This window comes from Xiphias gladius, chromosome 1, assembly GCF_016859285.1.
Source record: "Xiphias gladius isolate SHS-SW01 ecotype Sanya breed wild chromosome 1, ASM1685928v1, whole genome shotgun sequence".
NCBI classification, from domain to species: Eukaryota; Metazoa; Chordata; class Actinopteri; order Istiophoriformes; family Xiphiidae; genus Xiphias; species Xiphias gladius.
In genome coordinates, this window is record NC_053400.1 from 22,389,322 (window position 1) to 22,417,001 (window position 27,680).

Below are 27,680 nucleotides of genomic sequence, written 5' to 3' on the forward strand. Positions count from 1 at the left end.
CATAGATGAAGGTCTTGATGATCCCTTAGCCATACCATAGCAAAACAACCACATATCACATACCATAACAGCAGTCTGTTAGCTTACTTTGTTGAATTTCAAAAAAAGGTTTAACTTTAATCCTTTTCCCTTTAACAACTTCTTAAAATGGTGTGGAGGCTTGTGAGGCTGTCACTGTAGTGCCATTAAGTTTTGGCCAAAGGTCAACAAAGAGGCCGACTATGCCTTGAAAGCAAAAAGGGGCAAAACAAGAAATGTGAGCAGAATTGTGATGATCACTATGTAAGAACAGCAGAACACAGTCCTTCCTGGAGTATCGGTTGACATCCTTAGAAGGCGATGATCAGAGACAGAAACCAGAGGAGGGTGAACTTAACAAGCTGACTTACAAAAATCCTGAATATTTCTTTCAGATCAGAGGTCAGCCCCACAAAAAAACTGTATTCCCATCCCCCACCCTCCATCCCATAAAACATCCACACCATAGACTTGACACCCCCCCAAAAAAAAAAAAAAAAAAAAAAAAAAAAAAAAAGCTGCCCCTCAAGCCATGCCCCTTTCTATACTTGATTGTGGCTCTCCTGCTCTCCGTCTGTTATGCTTATCTACATCACTGAGAACAATAAGGCCAAGGCAGTGGAGCCCAGAGAGGGCCTCAGATGTCTGTTCTGCCACCCACCCCCATACCACATTCAGCTCTCACTTCTGTTGGTAGCATCAAACTTAGGGGAGCAGTGTTGTGGGTTGGTATTGGTTGTAATGGTGGTAATGGATGGGTGGTAGGAGGTAATGGGAAGAGGAACTAAATCCATTGTTACCATATTGCAATAGATGACATTTCACTGGCCCACAGCTGCTTTCTCTTCCAAAGATAAGTGAATGAGAGCAGCCAGTATGTTATGGCGAAATAAGAATAAAAGTCAGAATATTTCTGCCATTACCACAAACCTGAAGGCTAGCTTGGCAGATAAAAAACAAAAGTAGGCCAACCTACCCAGCTATTCTAACTTGGGAAAAAAGATGGTGGCAATTTTTTTCGATATAAAAGATGCTGTGCATCTCTTTCACACAATGAGCTTCCCTCCTCATCAACAGTCAGAGTTGGTATTGATCTTCCCTCTGGGTTTTCTAACAGTCCCCTGGTTAGCAGGGAGGGTGATTTCCAGAAACTTTACTCAGCAACCACTGATTTGCAATTAAACCGGGACCCTGCATCCCCCCACCAAATCTGTGACTCTCAAATGCCTCAAACAGAGGGCATGCATGCACATCATATTTTGAATGTGACTTGTAGACAGATATTGGCCAGGCCAAGAAATGGGCTGAGCGGGATGGTCATAATCAAACCACCTCTAAGCACATGAATACTACTGCATTCTTCAGTTATAAAAAAAAGTCATTAAAGTGTACTCTATATAGTGGTGTGAGCCTGATTGTTGAAAAAGGGTTTTACCATGGAACCAATAGCAATTATATGTTTGCAGGTGAAACCTCTACCACTGAAAGACATCCAAAGCAAGAAAGCGGGAGGCTGAGTTTCTAAAAACAGTCGGCGGACAGCCATTGGATATCACAGGGTGTGGTGACTCTATAATCCCCGAAAAGGCAAGACATTCCTGGGACAAACAAGCAAAGTGCTGGTTTGGCCGAGAGAGCAGACAGTAGAGTGTACCAGAGGGGGAAAAGAGCTGGCGAGAGACAGCAAGGGACAAGAGCAGTTCCTACATGGCAGGAGGAGCCATATGTCAGCACAGTTCAGCACACACAGGATCTGTAAGGAAAGGTCTACAATGGCAAAGTCTCTCTCTCTCCCTCTGGTTTCTGTCAGTCTTCCTGCTTTCTCTGCTTGGTACTAGAAGCATTATATGTACCAGCTTGTTCCCAAATGGGGACATGGCTTTTGTCCCCAGTTGGACAAGCCATTCGCAATTAACTGGTCTTTAGTCTGAAATTTGTCCCCAGAATTGTCCCCAAAAAGTCCCATAAAAAAGTAGCCTATGACACACAGACACAGACACAGAGCTCCCTTCATTCTATTCTGCAGAGAGGCGTGCAGGTTGGAAGAGGAGGGCCAGGAGGATGAAGTGGCGTGGGAAGGGTTAAGTCCAAACAGATCCATCTGCTTCCTCGTCTGTCCTTCTGGCTGGCTATTGGCCCCAGCCCAACTTTTACACAGCCTGCAGCCTGACACAGTGCATACACACAACTGGACTGCACACATCAAAACCACAATGCTGACAGGTTTGAGTATTTTTGCAAAGCTTTTTTTATATAAAGAGGGAAAGGTTTTCCAGATGGTCTTCAACAAGATACTCATGCCTTGGGCCAAGGACCTGGCAAATAATTTTAAGTGAACATCTGAGAATGTCTTTAGCGTTTCAATAAACTACACTACAACAAACTTTGAGCAAACGCACCTATTTTCCTCTTTGGAAATACTTTTTGACAGTTGCAAGAGGAAACGGATCACAATATCATATATATAATAACTACCCTTGACAGAATGATAAAAGTTTGATTAAAGCATCTACGTATTTTGCTGTAATTCGCCTTGCCCAATAGCCACAGTTTACACGAACATTTTCTTTGCTATATTACACAGAATCCTTTAGAAACTTGTTCAGTCATTAGTACCTAAAAGGGAGAATTTGATATTTGAACCACTAATAAAGGTGCCTGCTGTCATGAGGATAACATTGACCAATGTGAACTACCGAACACATTTTCTCTCTTTCTGGCTTACGTCCCCTTTATCTACAAGCATGAACACATATCTTGTGTTTCACCTTGGCTTACTAAACAAGCTAGCTAACAAACAACCACCAGGGAAAGTACATACAATAACTTCATCTTGCCAGATATAAAGTTAGTTGGCTAGTCAGCTGTAACATTTGGAACAACTTAATAACTTACCTGAAAATCTCAAATGTTCATCTAAGATGTGAAATTGTTAGGGTCATTTTTTTTGCTATCTGTCCTTGGAAGGTAAGCAACAGTTACCAGGGCCAGTTTGTTTACATTGTGTCTCTGCTGTTGCTGTAGGCTCAGCTTTCAGTCAAACATGTTCACTGGCCCCACAACTCACAAGCCTAAAGGCCAAAAGGAACATTTCTCATATATCTCTAACATCATTTTTCCGCCTTTCAACTTGACTCTAGCTGTAAAAAATACGCTTTGGGTTGTGTTTACGTTTGTATAGTGCAAGTGAAATGTGAGCCGTTACATAAGCTTATCTATTCTGTCAGCGTGAGATGGACGACTGAAAAACATGGCTGAAACGCCTCCTATGTGGACACACCATTTCATGCTACTGCCATGTTGCTTTTGGTATAAGTATTTAAGATACTATGAGTAAACTGAAAGATTGACCATCCAGGCTCTGGATGTGCTTACTCTGATAATGACCGTACGTAATATACAACAACATGTCTCTAGTGTTTTCAAAAAAGATGCAAAAACTGGAGGACTCTTTCTCTGATTATAATCACATATAATTAGAGAAAGAGAGTGTGCATATAAAAACTAAACGTCATACACTTCAAATTTGCTTTCCATACCACTTCCTGCAACTACAGCAATACGAGTCCCCACTAATTTAACCTATACCTATGACACTAAAACATTTTTTTTTTTTTAAAGCGAGAAGACTACAAGAAGAGAAATAAGCTTGATGGACGGAACGAAAAAATCTCTGCATATGAACAATATTTCAGTTATGGTCCTTTGATGATATGGATTTACAGGTTTGGACCCATCCATGCACTGTACACAGCCGGACAGCTGCAGGAAATCAAAGGCAAATAGCATAAAGGGAGGGGACAACAGTGTGCACTGCTGCAAACACCATCATAAAAGATTATGTTGTCACTGAGAGAAGAGGTTGTCTGATGACGGAACACCTGCATAGGGAGAAGCCCAAACCTGCTGAACCCACAGTTATTCAGGATTTAAACAACACAACAAAGAGACCTGCTCCTATACAATATACTGTACTGGATTTGCAGTGGTGGAGTTAACACAGAGGGAAAGTTGTTTAGTTCGCTGATGTTGAGGTGTGTGATTGAATAAGAGAGAGACAGAGAGGGGTGTGCAGACTTACAGTGTGTCAGACAACAAGGTCAGCCCATCCCAGGAGAGGTGTTGGCTTTCTAACAGAGTACAGCTACTTGAAACCAAGGTCACGGCTTTGTGGCTGTGAGAGGGACAGGAGAGTGGGGCCAGACAGAGACAGGTTTGCCACATGGCCTGTGTATAGATTTGATGTGCTATGCAGGCTGTATGAGTGTGTAACTGCATGTTTGGTGCTAGTGTGTGTGTGTGTATGTGTGCGCAAGCGCCCCTTCAAATTGATGGAATTCAGATCACTGGCAGAAAATAAATAAATAAATGAACGAATAACATATCCACACCCATTCAGGGCCAAATTTCCTGAAACCAGATGCCTTTCTGACAAAAACAAATCAGAACAGAGTCCATTATTGCTGCCATTATGGCCAGAAACTGTGGAGTAGGGATCTTAAGTGCTCTCTGCACTCATTACTAGTAGCCTTTTGCATGGTTTTGACTGCCTTTCCTAGAAAAAAGGGGCCTACTGACTAGCACTGCATTCTGATACAGCAAAAGATTAGAGCAGAGTTTCCCGTAGAAACTCAACACAAACACATGGTTAGGTTTAGCAATTAAAACTAGCTGCTAATCCAGGCTGAGCTCTTACACATGGAGACATATAAGCCAGTATGTGTCCGTTTCTTATATTTGCCCATTATCTTCAGTTGTGCTCAAAAGTGGACTGGATCATTTACAAGACAAGGAAGGAATGATGAGGTACTTAGCTATTAACTTTATGCAAATAAAGAACAAATACCAATAGAAGAAATGCCAGTTTATTCTCTTAAACTATGTTGATAGATCTGTGAAGTATGTGTCCTTGCTTGTGTGATTCTAAATGAGACCTGAGACCCAATGAGAGCTGGAGAACATGAGTAAGATTTGTGTCTGTACACACCATCAACAACACCCAACATTTCTTATTTGTGCAAAGCATTCACAGTGGCCTAGCAAGGGCTGTTGGATGCAGCTGTATGAGGGTTATTGGATGGACAATCAAAACCAAACTGTGTAAGGAGGGAGGGCTACTTCAATATTATCTTATCCTCCCCCACCTTGGACAAGGGCCTAGCAGCTCTAAAATTAGCCATTGCATCTAAACACGGTCTTTGGTGTAGCAGCTACTCTTTGATGGGAACTTGGCTCATGGCTGATGCACTGAAAGCACACTCAAGCTCATCTCCAAATGCAGAGATGAAGCCAAGATAGTATACAAATGCAAACTAGATACACAGTCCTCGAATGTCTACATTATTTACATTTAGATCGGAAGCATTTGGATTAAGCTCTTACCAAAACTGACAATGAAGTAGTCCACTACAACAGTAAAATACACTCCACATTATAAATGACTATCTATCTTAATGATATCATCAAATTGTGTGAATGTTTATTATCAATATGAAATGAGTGATTCCTAGCAAACATTTTAAAAAATTACAAAATGGGGCATACAGCTGGCCTAGATGCATACCAGGTAACAGTGTACAATAACATTTATTGTACAGTAGAATTTAAAATTAATACAATCTATAAATTTTTAAAATTGATTTGCATGCTGTTGCCATATAATGATACTGTATTGAAAAATTTAATCATTCAACCAAATCACCCAATCTGTATAAAAAACTAGGCTGCCATGACAACATTCTTGTGAAAATACCACACACACACACACACACACACACACACACACACACACACACACACACACACACACACACACACACACACACACACACACACACTTAAGATGAATTAGAATTACAAGAAGAGAAGGGCGCGGATATGACTGAACAGTGAGACTGACATGAAACAGGCTACACTGAAATATAGGGTTCGAGTCTGTGATGGAATAAGTAGACAGTAGAATACATGGCAATTCATAGACCACCAACATTATAAAGCAGTAGCGAGTCTAAATCAGTTTAACCATCAGGTACAGCTCCTGTTTGTGCGTGCGTGTGTGTTAACGTGTACTTAAGCTTTTGGAAAACAGTGCCTGGGAAGTAACCATGACCTCCCAGCAAGAGCAGAAAAAATATCTTGATGAAAGCAAACCGACATCCTATGCTGACGGATTAGATGAATATGCACAGATACTACTATTTTTATCCACATCTGTTTAACCACATTATTTGTATTTATATTTAGATAGCAGGAGGGGCTTGCATGTAAATGAAATGTTAACAGTATCAAGATTTGGTGGCTGTTCTTTTTCTTTGCAAAAATTGCCAACAGGTTTTGCAATGATAGATGCCTTGTATGACTGTCCTCAACGCAGATATAAATAACCAAAACCCTAAAGAATCACAAACAAGAAAGAAATGCCCATTGTAATTTACCATAGGGAAAGAAAGTATTAACTACATTGACTGTCGCAGCACTGTGTGACAGGCAAACCAAGAGATAAAAGCCAGACTTGCTGAATATTTGTCTACCATGATTATGAGCATGGCATGCTATCAAAATACCTTACAAATCTGGATTAAAATCAGGAGAAACAAATATGTGTTTTAGTGTGTTAAATGGGAACATTGCCATTACTCATACCCCTAACACCAAGTGTATTCTGGTGTCGAGTTATTTCCCTTCTTTATCAATTCACTACTGAAGTCATTTGTCATGTCTCAGCAGCAAAAATCCCAACTCCATAGAAGGAAAAACGCAGCAATAAAGAGCAAGCCAAGGATTCAGTGCTGCAAGATGTTGTACACAAAGCTGCCGCCATGCACTGCTATTTATCCTTTTCACTCTCAAGCCTATGAGTTAGTTCTACTCACTCAGAGTGCTAACTGGTCTGAACCTCCATTACACAGAGCACACTGGCCTCCCACTCCCACCCTACTAACAGTGGCAGACTGCCAGGTGGGTAAGAGTGTGTGTGTGTGTGTGTGTCTTTCTGTGTCTGTTGTTGAAACTGCACAGGACAATGGCACAAAAACAAGGAATTAGGGAATACTTACAAACCGTATCATAACCTGTCAACATTGAGCAATTTGGCATAGCGCTCTAACACTCCTAAAATGAACTCTAACCTTCTGTGTAAACACTGAGCATGCTGATATGGAACCCCTGGGCAGACAGTAAAGCACAGTACTGCATTCCCTTGCTTCCCATCTCCCTGAAACTTTATGACCTATGGCAGACCTCAAATTCTTCTGCCCAAGATGTGAGCTCACTGCCATTCAGCTTGCTATTAGCGTATTTCTCTGCACTCCATGCCACAGTGCCTTGCCTGTTCCCTGCAAACAGACCCCTTCTATACAGCATCAGTATGCAGCCTGCCTAAGGGGGAAGAGGAGGAGCAGCAGAGGGGAGGAAGAAGGGAAGGTTGGGAAAACAAAGCCTCTATAGTCGTCTCTCCAGCCGGGCCAGGCCGAGCTGCACTAGCGGGGGCGAGTTATGTAATGTGACTGGCAGGGCCCACTTCCCTGTTCAGAGCTGCAGCACACACTAATCCCCACTGAGAAACAAGCCCTGCTTTGGAGGAAGAGGAGGAGATAGAAAGGGACCTGTGAGGGAACCAGTGGAGAAGGTGTGATTACAAGAATTTTAGCCTTTCATCTTTACCTAATCGAACACACAGACACCTCCCCGCTGAGCTCACCTGTTGAAAGATAACAGTCAGAATGATATCAGTACTGCTGATGGCTGGCTACAGCCTAGAGAGGAGACACCATGTCCACACAAAAAGCCTGTGTATGACCTGCAATAATGACACACATTCAACACAATTAGGCTACTCATACCATAATATTTGTAACAGGTAAATAAAAAGTGCTCATAGTTCACACAATGCCTGGGTCCATAACTTTAGTTCCACACACATTATTGCTAAACTACACATTTATAGCAGATCTATATAGCAATTCTATGTGCTAAACATGGTTGTCACAGTTTAAGTGTTTATTTTATACTGCTGGTTCAATAAAGCAGCAGGTTTAGATGCTATGCTCTACTGTGGTAGGACCTCTTTGTTCAGTCATGTTATTATTATGCAACAGTTTCTGCTTTACAATCTTGTTCAAGCATCAGAGCAATACAGCAAAAAATAATGTATGTATGAAAGGGTTTCTAGTCACCACTAATGTCTTCTACATTAGTACATTATGGTGGCTCTATATTCATGCTTTCATACCCAAGCATAGCATTGTTTAACCCACATAAAACCCATATAAAACCCAGGTACGGAGCAGGGAGACAGATATGGCATAAGCTTCATGAAGCTGGGATGAAATGGCACCAAGATAGTCACATAGTGACAAAGAAAAACAGAGAGAGAAGAAAAGGACTAGTGATCACCAGACACCTTTGTCAGTTCTTCTAACCATGGAGACCAGGTGGAGGATTTAAAGCAGTTAAAAATAAAAGTCTGATTCTGATTTACTGGAAACCATGTGACTGGCATCACATGAGGAGAGGGAGGAGGAGAGTGGCAGAGGGTTTCTGTGTGTGTGTGTGTGTGTGTGTGTGTGTGTGTGTGTGTGAGAGAGCGTGTGTGTGTGTGTGTGTGAGAGCGCGTGTGTGTGTTTGAGCGAGCGTGTGTTTGAGCGAGCGTGTGTGTGTGTGTTTGAGCGTGTGTGTCCAGCCCCCATAGGCACACATGCACACAGCATGTATTCCACTCCTGGCACCATAATAAGCTTTGCGATCAGTTCCCTTGGTTTCCACTGACAGTAAGCAGATATAGGCAGCTCGGAGAGGTAAACAGTAGCAGCTCTTGCTGGTGCACAGCCACAGGCACAGAGAAGCAAGAAGAGAGGTGGGTGGGAGGAGAGTAAGAGAGTCAGAAAACTGAGGAAGAGAGATGAATTTGTGCAGAAGAGGATGGGATGAGACAGTGTTGCAGCTGTTGATCAAGGCCATAGGCAGTCCAGACACTGATCACTAGGCAGATTTTTTAATTAGCATATATTCATTGGTTTTGTGATTCCCAGATGGAACACTTCTGCTTAGAAAATTTCTCTCAATGTGATTTCACATATTTTAAATGATACCCCGTCTGTGATTATTATATATTTTCAGAATTTAGCAATGTCACCCTTAACCCCCCATGTGCCTCTGCACTAAATGCAATCCCTGACTGCAACCTTTAAGTAAAAAAAAACAAAACAAAAAAAACTTTCATTTCTATCTGATCAATACTTCCAAGGCCATTTAATTCCTTGCTACTAGGTATGGGAATTGAGAACCAGCTGCAGTTGAGAACTGGTTCCAAAATGTCCTAACCATTGGAACTGTATGCCTCTGGGTTTATAAATTCCTTTTATCAATGCCGGCAGGTTTCTGCAAAACGATGACGTCAAACTCATTTGTCTATGCTGCTGGGATCTTGCAACAAGGAGTCATGGCAGAGTGGAAGAAACGGTCCCAGGCGTGGCTTCATTTCACCAAGAAAGATGACGACACTGCTAGTCGTAATGTCTGTAAAATGGTCATTTCAAGTAAGGGTGGAAGCACCAACAATATGCTGAGACATCTTTCTACACAACATGGGCTTAAATTGCAGGAATGCCATGTTTGACACTACGCACAAGTGCCACCTCCTCCCAACCGAGCAGCACATGCGTTACCAAGGGTAAATTTAAGCGCCCAGCAGGCAAGCTTAGAAGGTTTTTTCTTTGAAAAAGAAAACCTAAATCAGCATTTCCCATACATAGGGTCTACTTGGGCAGCCCATCCAGGTAGATTGAAATCACTTGATTTCAATTTAGGTAAATCTTACATTAGAGCACCTAAGTGAAATAAGTGAAATAACAACTCATTTTTGGCCACACACCTGTCTGAGTTGCATGTGCTGCAGTAACTGAGTGGGGACTAGAGGGTTCTCCGTGCGCAGCAGCTTAGCTAGCATCTACTGATACCCTGCATGTGAGGCTTTTAGGCAAAATCTGTAAATTGTAGCTACAGAAAACAACCTGGGTTACACTCTCCACCTCTAAACTGCATGAGTCACTGCGTGCACATCGGTCACACACTGCACAAACCACCAACACAAATAAATTCTCAACCTGTGGGAATCACTGTAAATGAAAACAGCAGTTAAACAGAGGAGCTTTTGCTCACCTGAGTCACATGCATGCCTTTTTTTCTACTCTGTTTCTACGCTGTGTTCAGACTCAGAGATAATAAAACAGTTGGGCTGACGCTGAAAACCTGTGTAGGCCTACTTTTTTCCCGGCACAGAAAATTGATCAGGAATTGTTAATGTAAGCGATAAAGAATCTGACCAATAAGCAGAATCGATAATGGCATTGGTATCAATAAAATCTTATCAATTTCCATCCCCTACCTACTACTAGGTTGCATGTTCTTGACAGAAATATCCTTCATTGGCTTGTATACAATGCCAATACTTTGATCGGCGTAGAACTTTGCTTGTATGGCAGGAAACACTGATATTTGTGACATTAAAATGTACAATAAAAGTGGCTGTGCACTCATAATCTAGAATTTTACAGGATCAGGACTTTCAGTTACACTCACATTAACCAACAGGAAGATGTATTTGTGTGTATGCAATGCATGTGTGACTGAGACAGAGAGAGGGTAATGGAAGGCTTTTGTTGGACACATGAGAAGCTGTGACCTACTTTTCACAGTCTAACACACACACACACAAACACACACAAACACACACACACACACAAACACACACAAACACACACACACACACAAACACACACACACACACACACACACACACACACACACACACACACACACACACACACACACACACACACACACACACACAGCCTCTGACAAAGGGACAGGAAAGCAGAGGTTAGGCATGCACTAAGCCCTGTTCTTAATACATGCATTCCAGTGGATAGAACTCAATGCTGCTGCGCTTTCAGCTTGCCTGTTGGTACAAGCAACTCCTGCACACACAGTCTCCTGCATGACTGACAATAAAGGGTAGAGGCTGATGCTTCTAGTATGTAAGCACATATGTATACATGTACACTCACGTACAGACAGTCTCTCTTTATACTGGTTAAAAACACTGTTTTTTTTTGGTTAAACAAGAGATACTTGAGCTGCCTGGTGTTCCATTATTGCAATGATGTAATATACTAAGATAAAGACATTTCAAATATGTGAGACCAAATGAATGTCTTCAAGTATCAGATGGTTGACACCAACACAAACTCCATTTCAGTACAACTCAAACAGATGAAGGATGGTAAAAAGATATAGCTGCAAATGTGATGTTTCTATCCTTCTATCCTCTCAAGTTGCTTTGGTCACAAGAATGCCCACATACAGACACACACCATAAGGTACTGCATTACATGTATTATGATGCCACCACAAACTGATAGAGGGGGGAAAAAAAAAGCCAAAAATATCATTATAAGAAACAAGTGCTTTACTGTTTGAATGAAAGCGGACTTAAAAAAGACTGAGTATAATCCTTATGCTTAAATTTTCAAAAGGATGTTATTTTTCAACATACCGATTCCATGGCTGTGGGAGAATGTCAGTGGGCTAAAATCCAATTAGAAAAACACCTGCCACTGCAGAGTCCACAGAATCCTGAAAAACAAGTTGAAAACAAAACCAAGCATTAATTACTAGGACAGCACAAGCAGTTTCACATTCCTCACGATGGATGGGTATGGGGTGGATGCAGAGGGTCATGTTTCTCCTTCCAGGATCGGTTCTGCCACAGTTCTCGGGCAAGCTGAGAAAGGCCTATGGGAGAACAGGGCATAGGGGCGCTGCCATGCAGTGAGGCATTTGGTCCGCTTTTCGTTCCCTCAAAACCTTGTCTTTATCTAAAATAACCCTGCTCTTTGCCCAGTCCCTGTGCTCCCATGTGGTAATGATCACAAACCTGTACTTTGTCTTGTCCTGAACTGCATGTAATAAGCGCACACCTTCCCTGCTCAAGTGAATTAAGTATAGACAGATGATCAGTTTGCCAATATTTATGGGCTAATTTTTTTATTTAAGATTTACCTGCGGATGACCCCCTATGGGAGTGAAGACAACCCAAAACATAGTGTTTTTTGTGACAGAGCATGAATGCACATGACGAATGTGCTAATAAACTGCCTGTATTTTGCGGTGTGCGGCAAAGAGATGGAAACATTAATTCTGCTAAGCCAATAAACCATTTAGCATTGTAAAACTGCACAAAGCCACAGGTATGATAGTGTAATACATGTGATGGTCTATTTGTGTAAGCAATTTAACTGTAAAAATTATGCTCTCACTGCTAATTCTCTGTTTGTTTGGATAACGTCCATAATTTCTATAATAATAGTGACAATGGATACTTTGCACCAAGAAGCTTATTCAGTTGGTTTCGTACTTAAGCCTGCATAAAAATGTCTGATTTCAATGTCACTTGGAATAAATGGCTTAGAATTTTGTGGTAAAAAAAATACAGCTAAATGGACATGCTTTTCTTGTAATCTTCATTGCACCCCTCTAAGTAAAGGGGAGCATCATCCCATATCTGAAAACTTTTGCTGTTTGAAACAACAATTGGCAACGTTTTTTGGAACTAAGAAAATAAAGATCGAACAATTAATGAAACTAGATGATGACATTTCTCGGTTGTGAAAGCATGGCCAGGAATGCAGTTAAAAGATAAAGTGAGCATTTCATAAGCTGGAGTTTCCTAGAGCTTTAATGGAAGTTATCGTTTTATTATAGAACAAGAGTTTAAATCTAGGAACGTACTGATCAGACTTTTTCTCACCCAATACCCAAAATTAGGGTCCCCATTGATACAGAGTGATTTGACACCATTGCTCCTGTTCCCCAAAATTTAAAATCTGTAAATTTATCTGTGAGGAACCGCTTAATATAATGTTTGATGTGTAAGGTAATGCAATGCTACAACTATGTATATATAAACCTTTAACTTTAATTGGAGATGTGTGTAATGGACGTGGTGCATGTATAATTGGGGGATAGTGTTACGAAGGTTTATGAAATGTTGTCACAATGCATCAATCTCATACCAACAATCATCATTTGGCATAATATTTAATTCATATCTATAATATTTATCTGTGTCATAATTTTTTAATGACCTGTAAAAGAAGCACATATAAATAGGACTCCCGAAGTCACTGAACTGAATCCGTGATGTTAGATACACAGCAATATTTAGCTAGGTTAGTCAACATCATAAATAAGACTATAGCAACAAACCCCTGAGTGTATTGAGCTGGGCTGCCCTAAGAACATTTCCTACTCCGGTCCACAATGAGTAGCACAATGGAATACAAAACAACTCAACCTAACTAGCTAAAGCCCAGCATCCAAGCCCTGCTAGTGTTCCTAACCTGCCTGGCTGGTGGCCCTTCCCCCAGTCCCCTCCTAACTATGAGGACAAGGATTTATCAGGATTTAGGAGGCGGGACATCGGAGGGTATTTAACAGAGGCCCATTGTCAGGCTAAACTGGTAACATTCCAGTGATTATTGGACTCCCCCCAATTTGAACCCACATTTGTTCCATCAATCTGGTTTTAAAAGGCATCACAAGAGGACTGAAGACCAATAGTCAGTAGCAACTAGCTGTCGGGTTTAATGCGATTTAAAAAACACACAGTACTTACAAGTCTCTGGGAACTGCATGTTACCCCACAATCTACAATTTGATAAATGTGTAAGTGCTTGTTTATTATTTTTAAGTTGTGTGTATATCTCTGCTACAGGATAATATCAAGTATGACTTGTGTGGAGGGTTTTACAGGATAGAGTACAAAGGCTGATAGCACAGGCAGGGTGGCAGGTGGGTACGCAGGACAGGATTAAGGCCAGACCTCACTGGGATGGCCTAAGTGATAAGAAGGATGATGGTTAGATGCGTATTTGTGTTCGTTCTGAAGTGGAACCTGTGGGGCTTTCCCAGCGGGAAGCACAGGATTGACGGATTGTAATAATCCAGCCAGGAAGCAGAACACTACCCTCCCAACAGAGTTTTGGATACAGCATACGTTCCCCTTGATGATCACCCACAAAAACTAACAAGAGACAGTTTCAGTTGAGAACTGTATACTATTAAAAGCATGGCTACACCAATGAACATAACACTGAAAGCAAATCCAAAAACTTCTTGTAGACCCAGATTAGTTTCTAAATTATGGATATCAGCAAAACAAGGGAGCATAAACTGTAAATTAAGCCTTTATAGAAAATTTTAAGACGCCTTTTTTATGATACACCATTCCCTATAATAAAGACACAGTAGCAAGCAAAACATGGAGCTGAAAGAAAAAAAAAAAAAAGACAGGTATTATTGTACAATGAAAATTTCTACATTGACAACTGTCAGGAAATTAAACATGAGTGCCGCTTTGAATATGAAAACTGATTCTCTAGTGTCTATTTCAGTGACAATTTCACAGGTGTACCATGCCTGAACTGGATATTTTGTTATAATAGAGGATGAAGCAGCAGCAGATCGAGACTCACACTTTATTTTTTTATTTTACTTTACAAAAACTTACAGGCCACTATACAAGACACTTCAGAAAACACTCCCCTTAAGTGGAACAAGAAGACAACATCAAGGACACATTCTACTGCTCCCAAGAACTGAGATGCAAAGATCTTCGCAAAGTAAAATTTAGCCTAGTTAAAAACGTAAGTGTTTAGCAATTTGCAGATGTCAGACTTGGGAGGACTATGTCCAACCATTTCTGCAACTTTACAAAACTTACAATTCAACATATCTAATCACTTATGTCAGTGACTGGCCAGCTGTGCAGTTGAGAAAGGACATAGGGTTTGAACTTACCCTTTAAGATTTCTCTTTTCCCCCATTTTTGAAACCACAATTTCTGTCACCTTTCATGTGTACAATTAACTAAGCACTAAGAAAATATGAGTCGTTATCCTCTTATTTACCCATCCTTATGAGTGCTGGCTTTTCCCTCTGCCTTCAAGTGTGGTCGTTCATTACAGCTATACACAGAATTGAGCCTTCCAATGAGCTTGGACAACACATCATAAGAGGTGGTTGTTTTTGAGCATATCTCAACCCTTATGTTGCCCCAAGAATTTGGTCCTCGTATTTATTCAAATGTAAAAGATATCATTGTCAAACAACCTAGTAGTAAAACTAAGTTACAACAAAAATGCTTTTGCATGCACACATATTAACTGAAAAATGACGATGCCAACGTTTACCTCTTGACATGCGTTTCCATCAGCACTCATGGTAGGGCATACTGTTGTCACAATACCAAAATTATGACTTTGATACGATACCTGCTTAAATATCTTGACACCGATACTGAAATGATACCATGAACCTGTTCTAATTAATTGTCATTTTAAAATACAATTTGACCAAATAGACAACTAGAAAATGCACTCAGTAGAGCACAGCCAAGAAGGTGTACTGAATCATTTGTGTTCAGTCTACTTTAGTGCACTACTGTAGTGCGCATGCTAATAATCCCGGGTTTGAGCTTCATCACCATGATGTGCCGGACTTACATTTAAGGTAATTTAGGTTTATTTTCATGCTCATTAAAATTACAGTGTATGTGCTATTAAGTGTTTTCTTGTTTGTTTGTTTTTTCATACATATAGGTGTGTCTTTGACAATGAATTAGTACATTTATAACATTAATAACTGAATTATGCAAATAATTAGATCAAGGTCATAGTGTTATAAAAGCTTTTACATGGTATGCAGTGATCTGATGTCCCTTATACTTGAGTTTATGTTTTTTCTTTTGCTTCGTGCGTTGACAAGCCGTGGACGGTCTGCAAGATCACTTGTATATGCGGCTATGCCTCTCATTTTGTCACTTTCCTGGTGAGCGGAAGCACAGAAAACACTGTCATTCTTAATGTATCGCCACTAATAAAATGGATTAGAACAGTTTTTAACGGCAGGGTAATGTGATACCTTTCTAGTATCAGAATACAGTGTAACACTAGTAGGACATGTCAAACAGAACTGTGCTGAAATCTCCAACTAACCTAATATGTTTACATGGCTGGAGTGGTTGCACACTGGGTGGCATTGATAGGCTCCTTAGTAACAGTTGCTTCCTAGCTAATTAGCTTTGATTAAGCTACACCAGGAGAGAATGAGAGGATGGCATATATGTTCAGCACAAACGCAAAAACTGCTGAAAGGCCAAATTTGCACAAAACATCAGTTACATCCTCAATCAGATGAGTCACTAGAAAGACAAAAATTGAACTGCACAAGTGTGCACAAAATATAATCTGTATATGCTATGTAATATTTATGCACGAGACTAATGCAGTGGAGCTGATGAAAACACCAGAGGTGAAAGGCCAGACCCCTGTTTGAAGTTCAGTTCCATTTAACCTAGCCTTAAGTCAAATACCTGCCTTCACACTGTGGAAAAGCTGCCAAACATTCAAGCACTATCATGCGTAATTAAAGCAAATTTCTAGTTCTGCATCACCATAACAACATGTCTGCATAATTAATTATTCTCCATGTTCACTGGACATGTCCCTGTTATCTAACAGCTGAAATATCAACAGTGTCTTTTAGAGTGCTTAACTAAGCTCATCACAGCATTGGAGGTGTTGGCATGTATTGGTGAGGAACAGAACAGTTTGTGAGCCACAGGGCGGTAAGCTAGCACATGTGTGTTGTCAAGGCAGCTGCCCTACAAGCTCTTCAAAACACTGCTGTAAGTGAGAGAGCTGGTGAGACCAACCCTGGTTTTAACAATGACCTTCAACAAGAATCAAAGGCTGCCTTTCATGCTGACAGACTATGACTGCAGATAAGGATAAATCTCTTCACTGGAGCTCAGGGAATGGCATTGCACTAGAGTGACTGAAACATTTGGTTGCAGCAAAACAGGGCCTATTGCTAGGTCGTTTTACTTATTTTACCATTGCAACAGCTGTATCAACACCGCAAAGCTACTACTATTTAACATATCATGACTAGAGCCCCCTGTGTGCTCCAATGGCCAGTATGGATGGTTATGATATTGGGCTTATAATGTGAGGTGATACCTGGGAGATTACTGGGAAAGGGAGAAGGTAAATATTAAGGAAAGGTGTAATTGGTGTAACGGACACACCAAAACCTAGAGACAGCTAACAAGATCTCCTGGTGGGCAAAAACAATTGACTGGAAAGACCCCTGGTTCCCTGTGCATGACCACTGGTGACACATGGCATTTGAGTGTGTGTGCAAAGGAGGCACAACTCCCCAGGGTACTATGGAATAAAGGAGGAGACAGGGACTCTAATACTGGCTTCACCAAACAGGCATATTTTGTCGTGCTTCTCTGTCATTTAGAATCTTTTTACAGGAAAAGCTTACATTTCCACAAACTGGAACCTTGTTGAAATTAAAGCAATATTATTGCTGCTTCTTTGTGAAATCTGGACCATGTAACACAAACACACCAGTGTGCCCCCCGAGGGCTACAGAGCACCTCTCCAGTCAGTCCTGTGTCTGGCTGTCCTATCAGAAAACAGATCGGAGCCAGCTGAAAGGCGACCTGGAACAACAGCACTGACCTCTGTCTGATTTCATAAAGCATGTCACAGGCCTTGTACACGTCATGAAGGGACATTCATTCATACTAACACTGCAGACTTTGCAGCACAGTAAATCATCTAGAACAAAATTCACAGGCTAGCTGAATTTTGTAGAGTTCATATGCAGGACACAGTTAGCACTACATTAGAAATGTTGGCACACAATCTCATGTAACTAACATGTAGTGCCATTAGGTGTGATGAAATAAAACACGTTTGTCCAAAACAGTTGGGCGATAAACTTCTGAAGTATTATATTAGCCTAACGTTGTGTCCCTGTCCTACTAATGGCTATGTGATAAAAAACATGAAAGGGCATATCAAGTGAAATGAGTCTAAGTTTGGGTTGGGACTGACTTTAGCCCTGTGAAAAAACGCAGCCTCCTTATGATTTGAATGAGGCCTCTCTGTTGATGAACGTGTAGGTGCCAATGCAGAGGGCTCCAGCAGGAAAATGCAGGACCGTCCAGCATAAAAATTAAGCATGGCTCAACTCCTGTTGGAGCACTACGGGATGTCACCCAGCAAGGTGCTGCGCTGGCCAATCAAGTATGTGCAATCTCCTACTCCTGGCAGATTACTTAACGTGAACTCTGTATTTCTATTACTACTTTACAATTGTTGAAACGAAAGATATAATAGTTGCTGCTGCTAACGTTCTAGAGTGGTAAATTCTCTTCCTCATAATATTGTAAACATCTATGTTTTGGTGTCTAATAAGCAAATAGACTCATGGATCAGGTACTCAAACTGGACCTACTGGATCATATTTTATTGTCTCACCAGTACCTGAAACAACACCCTCGCATTAACATAGCCCCTTGCATTATTTTAATACAGGACTGTTCTCAGTTTTAATGCCTAGTAGGTCCTTACAAAGACCAGTGATTACTGACACTCTGCTTTGTAATTTACTTAATGAAAGTTAAGTGGATCGCATGCCTTCAGTCTCCATATTTTTCCTATCTCAGTAAAAAAAAAAAAAAAAAAAAAAGAATTACAAAAATGTATGTGTCCATTAATAAGAGTATATGGCAAAACTAATCTGTCAAGTTTAACTAAAATAATCATCCATATAAATGCAATAATACTGTCACCGCAACATGTGTTTGATTTATTTCAAATGAACTTTGATTACTGACATTTAAACAATATTGAAGAGACGAAGCTCTCAACTAGACTAAGAGAGGAAAAAAAAAAGTCAATGAGGAAGCAAGGCAGTTGAAAAAAATTTGTGTTTGTAATTAACCTAATCTATGTAATGATTTTTTTAAATGTGTCAAACAAGTTTAGACTGTGCAGTTTTAATTGTGACAAATCTCCAACTGTAAAATACCTTTAATATGTAAAATTATGTATTAAAAAAAAAGGATACACTACCTATAATATATGGGGGGTTGGCTCATCGATGTCAATGATGAACCCCTATAATAAGTCTAAGCACTATTCCAAATAAACAATAGGAAGCAACAGCAGCTTAATATAACAGCCTGGGTTCAGCCTGCAGTATGTCAAAGCATCAGGTATCAGAGCTTATTGTAATATCTTCACTAATTAGATTCAGTCATCTGCTCTTCTATGCACAAACACTGGAGGGGAAACCTGACACTGGAGGGTGTGGGGAGACAGCTGGGGGGGAGGGGGAGATGGGCCAGGGGGAGGAGGGGGAAAAGAGATGCACACCACACCTCTCCTCTTCAAAAACATCTACATTATTGATAAAGCCTGGCTTCTGCAGGGAGGGACCACAGCACACTGATCCTCCGTATCTCCAGCAGGATCACCCAACACAGACAGCACCATGGCAGCTCTATCCAAATCAGTTTATCTAAAGACCAAAAACACTAGTGCAAGAAAAAGCACCAGCATAGAAGATACCAATGAGAAATAATAAAAACAAATGCAGAGGAGGATGAGAAGAGGTGAAAGACGGAGCAGGGAGTTATAAAAAGCTGTCTAGATAACAAAGATAAAAAGGTGCGTCTGTCAGATAGCTGGGATGGGTGGATACCACCTGAACATCAAACCAGCTAAATAAAAGACTGATATTAAATTAAGGCAGAGAAGTGAGTGGAGGAGGAGGAAAAGGGAGGGAATAAGGGCTGCAATGAGACGGCAGCAGCAGCAGCAGCAGTACTCGTGACACAGTTAGCGACAGCGCTTGTTTGTTCAGCACAGCCATGCCACAGCAAGCTTAGCTCACACGCTCAGCTCCCCTTGCTACGAATATTCTGCTGTTGTCAAGGTAACAAGCTCTCTGGACTGGGAAAAAAATCCCTTCACATTCAAAAGATGTTTTTTCAAATGCTGGCCTCAACCTGAAACTTGCATGTGTTCTCAATATAAAGCCTGTGCAGTTGAAGGTATCTTCTGCGTAGCTGTGCAACAAAGGCAAACACATTTCCATTTTCCATGGAATTTAAACATTTTCAGTCTATACTTTAACACTGACTGTTTTCTCTGATGTAGTTAGAATGAAAATGAAGAACAACAATGACAACATAGTACTTTTTGGAACATTCATAACAATGCTGTTCAGAGCTGCTTCATTAAAATTAATCAATTAAATTAATCATAGAACTCATCAACATGACACAAGGTAAACCAATAAGTCTCTAGCCTGCTAAGTATAATCCTTCCTGACTAGGTGAAGCATCCGTGGGATTTCATCTAGTTACTCATCAAAGGGGTTCATATAGACAAAAATAAAGGTATAAACCGAAAAGCATGGAAGTTGTATTTATATATGACCAATTACAGCTTGGGCTGGGAGAAAAATAGTGCATGTAATATCCTTAAGTCTGTTACATTTTCACAAAGTCACATTTAAAGATCATAAACTGGTATTTTGCCACACTTAAAATGAACATTATTAGGGCTTAACAAATAATACAATGTTTCTTCACCATCATATTCTAGTGTTGCACTCTAATCATATTCCAAACTAGGTTGCTCAATTAGCATGCAGCTTTAGCAGACAGTGTACATAATATCTTCATAAATCAAGTCAAGTCAAATTTTATTTATATAGCCCAATAACACATATCACAAATTTGCCTCGAGGCGTTTAACAATCTGTACAGCATTACAACACCCTCTGTCCTTAGACCCTCAAATCCGACAAGATATAATACAATTATTCAAATACACATGCAAAAACAATTGAAGGAACAGAATAACAGCACCCAAAATTTAACTTTAGGGATGGCAGAATCATTACTGCTTTAATTGTGTCTATCTTACTGATTCAAACATTATCAGGGTTTTCCCTACCATTATATGACTTAGGTGCAGTGTCTAAGCATATATGCACAGCACCTAAACCAAATCAACGGGAAAAACTATGCTGCAAGTTCTCTGTCACTCTGGAGAAAAAGGATATCACATTGGCCCTAATAAAAGACGATATTTTTTCCCTTCAACTCCTGCTGCCAAAGAAGAAATAAAAACATGACGAGTGAAAATTAGTTCTTTGCGTCTCCCGACGTCTTTACTGCAGAAATAAACTAGGGAGAAAATATTTAAAACAGCCAAGAATTACATGTGTCACGGATGATGAGCTCAAAAACACACTCTGAAAAATTGTTTGAGAATAATTGTGCGAGAGGAATGAGAGTGAGAGAGGAATATACTTGTTACAGTAACTCAGTCAGCTTACAAATGGCATAGATAGATAGCTAGCTAGATAAAATAATGACACTGCCCTCACAAGTCACCAGAGCCCAAGGCAATGCTTTCAAAGTTCTTATTCGGTCTAAAATCCTAAAGGTACTCATCAATTTACAATGATATGAAAATGAGAGGGGCAATCAAATCCTCAGTTTAGATGCTGCAAATGTATTTTTCATAACAAATGAGTTTGAAATATACTTAAAAATTTATCATAGATACATTTTCTGTCAACTGACTACTCAAACAACAATCAACAACCAATCATTTCTGCACTTATACCAAACAGTTTCTCTAAACTAACGTCACATATGCCCATTTCAGTGACTGAACCTGCTACTCCGCTTGCTTCAAACATATGTACATTCCAAAACAAACTCACGTGTAAGATGCACATCAAAACAGCCTGTCGTATTATTTTACATAAAAGCCTACACATCAGTGTCAACAAGGCGTGGGTTGGCGCGGGTGGACTTGCTGCCCTGCAACAGATCATGCCACTGTCCTATTTTATAGCATAGACACCGGCTAATAGTACTGAAAAGCAGCAATTCTTTTCAGACTCGCTCTCTCAATTGGCACATCCCAGCTACTCTATGCTGTTTCTTCTCTTGTCAAGTGATATGGCAAACAATATACCAGGACAGAGGAGCAGAGGCCTGAATGATGGATCTTAATACTGATGGGTTATCAAAGCACTCCTTTCTATAACTTTGGTCCATCAAGACTATTAAATATTTTCAGGTAAGCACACATACATGGGCTTTTATTCTCCATCTGTCACCATCTTTCACACACACACACACACACACACACACACACACACACACACACACACACACACACACACACACACACACACACACACACAGACACACAGACACTTTGTGTATCGTATTTATGACATGTACTTGTTTCTTGATTACAAATGACTTTCCGTCACATGTACAGCTGTAGTTTAACTTAGCTAGTTTACAGCAACCAATATTTTCTTAAAAAAATAAGAAATCAGCACATATTCTCTCTAATGCTAATACATGCTCTGCAATGTCTAGTAGGCAAGTCGACTGCATATGTTGCAGTACTTAATCATGATATTACATACTGAGATAAGTACCCAGATGTGGCACTTTGGCCTCTGGTTCTTACTTGCCAGATGTTGGCAAAAAAGCCAAACCAATGCCTAACATGTTAGATTATAATGGAATAGTAAAGTTACATACAGTCATCTTGCAATTGTAATAGCCTTATACAGTTATTGAAGGCCAGCCGGCCTATTCACTGACACTGCGATTTGATTTTCCATTAAGAAAGCTTGCTCTGCCATTCAGCTTCACACAAAACCTGAGTGTTTCCACAGTTCAGCCATTTGTCATTTTCTGTTGCCATGGTTGCACTGAAAGACAGAACTCCGTGAATACTGGAAATGGAGGAGTAGCAGCACATGGTACATTATCGACATAAACACCCGCACATGCGTTAACACCACAAAAAAAGTCGACTGTGTTCGTTCTGAAAGCCTGTGGCCATCCGCTCACCCACATAATTCTCTGCAAGTTAAAAAGTAAGCTTTTAATAAATATCTCCAGCTGAGACACATTGTCTCCACACATATACTAAATCATGTATCCAGCTACAAAGTCTGCTCTCCAATTCCACATGGGGATGTGCAACTCAGATTTCTATCAGTACAAATTCTGTGTTCTAGTGATCAGAAAAATTATGTGTGATATATGGTAATGCTGATGGTTCATATCCCCATGTAGCTGATATGCAGTCACATGGGCTAGCAATTATCTTGGTAACAGAAACTGCTTGGCACAACGAACCCAGCTTGTTACATGTGAAAGTATGCACATCATGCATGATGCCGCTGTCACCTTGACAAGGAGCCATTTCAGACTTTCTGCGTATTTAGCTGGGCTTGACTGTTAGTAAGCCTCTTCTCCCTTTTGACAGGCTTGAGCCACACAAACACTCTGCGATTTCTCATTTTGTCCTCATTTCGTCCTTGGAAAATTGTCTAAACACCTGAGAAGGGTGTGCATGAATTAAGGCAGTGTGAAACTACTGCAAAGTGCTATGGCTGTCCCGAATACCTTTTTCAGGGGTTTGAAGCTTCACCATTATACTTTGTTAGTATGCAGTCTGCACTAACATCAGGAATGGCTGAGCTGTTACTTACAGTTTTAAGGTTATTTGCCAAACTCACTGTAGATTTATGATAGACCAGTTTCCTTTGGCATATCTGGCACTTGACTTTTTGCGGGTCAACTTCACAAAGCTATTCCAGATGCTTGACCTTTCAATATCTTGCTAGCATAACAGATGAGAGCTGTGACACACAAAACTATCACTTAGATTAAATGTCCTTTTCTGAGAATAACTTATAATAATTAATGTTGATGCATAATGAACAATGTTGGATTAGCATTTCTTACTTCATGGGCTAATTGGAATTTCTTTGGTAATGCATATATAATAAAAATTTTAAAAACGCAGCATTCGAATACTGATTTGGATGTCGATTATCATGGCAACAGTCAACGCTTCGAAGCACTCAGGTCAGCCCTACAAAGCACACAGAGTGGGGAAATCGGTAACAGCAGTCTGTGGTTAGGGATTTTTATATATATATATATATATATATATATATATATATAGACAATACAACTCTCTAAAGAATTGTCACTGAAAATAAACATGCTATATAACAACACTATTTGAGGATGTCAGAGTTTACTTGAGCTACTATTATGAAAACTGACTGCTGAAGTGTTCACTGAAGCCTGTACACCATGAACATACATGCACCCACGCTGTATGAGTGTTGTGTATGTTAATTTTTTCCTCTCACTCCTAGGAGGGGAAAGCCAAATCACACAAGGGCCTGCTGCAGAGGGCTTTAATCCCTTAGATGAGAAGCAACTGATAATTGTTTTTCTCCACTCTCTTCTGTGAAGGTATGACGGCAGCCATGTGCAGACCGGGGCAGAAAAATACAGGACTCTGGATGATGGCCATTTAATACAGATACCTATTATAGATTTTTGTGTCTAAAGCAAAAAAAAAAAAAAAAAACAACAACACACAAACCAAAATAAGAAAACTTCCATACACATTGTCACAAGAATAGCAGTGGTAGCATTACGACACAGGGCAGCATTACAAGATGTAGTTGGTTTGCCGGTACACATCTGTTCAGAAATCATTTATGCTTTGGTTCAGCAAAATATCACTTTCTCCCCTCAACTGATACATAATCTTTATATCACTTTGCTTCCTAGTTGAACCTATGGAAAACAGTTAAACAATTAAATTAAATAAAAAATTAGAAAGACATGGAGACAGTAAACAAGAGCTTTCTCATTCTCTAAAAACGAGCTGTACACATACTGATGCGCAACTATAGAAACATAAGCATATATGTTCATGACACGAACAATTGACTGACATCTTAAATGCACCAGAAAAAAAATCATGTTGTTGGATTTGACCTTTATAGTTATGTGGTAAGTAGACAGCCTCTTGTTGCCTTACACACAGAAGAGTGATCTCAATCACTTCAATACAGTCATGTATACAGATTCTAATTTGAATAAGAAAAAAAAAAGCTTTGTTGGTCAACACATTAAGATTAGGCATCAAAATCTACCAGCCGAGGAAAAACTGCGTGCTTACTATAAATATGCATATTTGCGTTTTGGACTACAGAAAAGACATGTCAAGTAAATTATCCTGCATTACTTTATAAAAGATTATAGACTAAATGCTGAAAAACACCATGGCTGTTGGTGTGTGGCATAATTTACTATGATTTTTGTCAAAGAAGGAAACAAGGCAAACAGTTAAGTCCAACGCCCTTAGCTTCCTGCAAACAGTGCTTCCTGAGGAACCAGGGCTACTGCATAGAGGTGGAGATGGGGGAGGAGACTGTCAGAAAGTGAGGGGAGAGGGGAGACGGGCATGTGAGGATGCAGTATGCAAGGGTACTGCTGGGCTCTCAGATTTGAAGATGAGAAGGAAAAGGTGGTAGGGACTGAGTGGAAGCAGAAGATGAGTGAGAACAGAGGTGTTGGGGTGTGAAAAAAAGAGGACGAGGGGGAGTCGAGCCAAGTGTGTGAGAGAGCAGCATAACAGTGCACCACAGAGCTGAGTTCAACAGACGATATAATCTATCCAAGAATCTCAGAGGGCGATATGATGAAATTTAATGGATATGTTGCACACAACTACAATTGGTGTGTGTGTGTGTGTGTTTGTGCAAAACAGCTATGTGGAGAGAGTTTGTATTGCCATAACCACACCTGCATAAATCAACATCGACATGCAGGAAAGGTATGCAGGGCTGGAACAACAAAGGAAAGTGCAAAGGACAACTGACCCAAAACCTCATTGCTCTATCAACCAACCACTCCAAATTTAGCCCTTTATAACTAAATAATTTACTAGGAAAACATTCACAGTAGAGCAGTTGTAGCTTTACATAGAATTAAATCCTGAACTGTTCTGCAAAGAAGAGGTTCTTCCTAAAATGTTTAATGGTGGTGCCACTTGGTCCACAAACACAGACACTATTTGGCTGATCACAACCATGGGAAACTTAATGAGGTATCAACTAAATCATAGCCTCTGACAAATATGGTGTGAAATGAAATGCTTAAGGCAAAATATATGCACATTCAAAGCTTACAGGATCTGATTTTTTTCTATTATTTAGACCATTTAATGGTAGGGCTCTAATATCTTAGACTTGGGGGCTGGATACCAAAAAAGAGGTCATTTTAATGCAGGAAGCCGTCCAGTTCATTATACTGTTTTTATGACTATAATGTTTGCTACCTGCCTTTCAGGTGTGTTTTTCTGACACTGAAAACAATGAATGTAAAATATTTTGGCAGCTGAAATTCTGATTACAGTTTCCTCTCAGCAAGTCCACACCAATATGGAAGACTTCTCAAAAAAATCTAGCTCTAAACCTGTATTATCACAAAACTATAATGACGTAAAAGTAATTTATACTGTACTGAAATGAAAATAAAGACATGATACCTCAAAGCTGGGAAAAATGTATTCATAATAAAAAAAAATTAAAATTAATGCTTCAAGCAAAGGACCAGCAGTAACAAAGTATACGCAATTTGCAGAACATGTGATAAAACATGCACAAGCGTTGGTATGATCCTTTGACTGATCACCTTTTTCTTAGAAAACTGTATTCATTCAAACAGGCTACGCAGTGATTGTGGGTGAGAAATGGCTTTGCATAAGTAATGAGGAGAAATAAAAGGCTGTCCTACATCCACGCCAGAGATTACACTGCTGGCTGCTGTTTCTATAAAAAGATTCACTGCAGGGAGTATGAGTGGCACAAGCACACATGCAACCACACACACACACACACACACCTCACAAACACACAGATGGGCACAAAAACAAGGCAGTGTATTTATAGGGAAGAAGGTTCTAGCATCAAAAGAACTTTAAAGATCAGTGTCTGGTTAACTGTAGTCACCCAATCACAGATCTGTGACTGTTCTAAGCCTTGGCAGACAAACAGTAAAATGCTGGAAAGATTATTGGTAGCTCCAAGCCAACTTAAATGTCTTCTATATTTCCTGTTCTCCTATTTTCCCACTTCCCATTTAGACTGCTTCCTTTCTGGGCAAAACACATAACTCAGTGAAGTAGCTTTACAATGTATGACACAGGGATACAATGTGGACGTAAAAGTCTCGATACAAGGGCCAAACACATACTGGCCTGTAGCTTTAAGAACTGCTCTGTGCTGCCACATATTCAGGAGGGAAAGTCCCTGTGCAGGCTGACTGAAGATGATGTGATTTTCCACTCCCTGTTGACTGCTCTGGTTAAACACACCAGCTCATTCCTATCCCTGCCCCCAAAAAAGAGGCATTTCATTCTCACCTTCTCTATGACTTAGTAAGAATATTCTAGACAATATCAAATTTAAACTATTCAGGGTTGCAATTTGGGATTTTTTTAGTATTGTTTATTTGGTTTACTATTTTTTTTAGATTAATCTATATATTGTGGATGACAGAAAACTGTAACAAAACACAAAATGCTAAATTTTTAAAAATGCCCAAGAAAATTTCCAGTTGCCCAAGGAAATTTCCTAAAATTGCTAGTTAGCTAGTCTGACTAACAGTCCCAAACCCAAAGATATTCAAGTTACAATGAAACACAAAAGAGAAAGCAACAAATATTTTCAATTAATGAGCTTGAAATATTGATTGTTTTGCTATTTTTGCTTGACTTACAACAATTAATCAATTATCAAAATTGTTATTTATGTTGTTTATTTTTGGCTGACCAACAAATTGAATACTATGATGATTGTGCAATTTTGCACAA

At 40.0% G+C, this 27,680-nt stretch overlaps 1 protein-coding gene across 2 annotated transcripts in view; it reads right to left on the reverse strand.

Moving 5' to 3' along the window:
- Nucleotides 1-27,680, reverse strand: part of ankrd11 (ankyrin repeat domain 11) — a 97,448-nt gene that overhangs the window by 60,213 nt on the left and 9,555 nt on the right. For both annotated transcript variants that reach the window (XM_040118582.1, XM_040118665.1), the window contains one exon: nt 11,573-11,652. The gene's annotated coding sequence lies outside the window, so the exon portion shown is untranslated. The remainder of the gene's footprint in view (nt 1-11,572; nt 11,653-27,680) is intronic.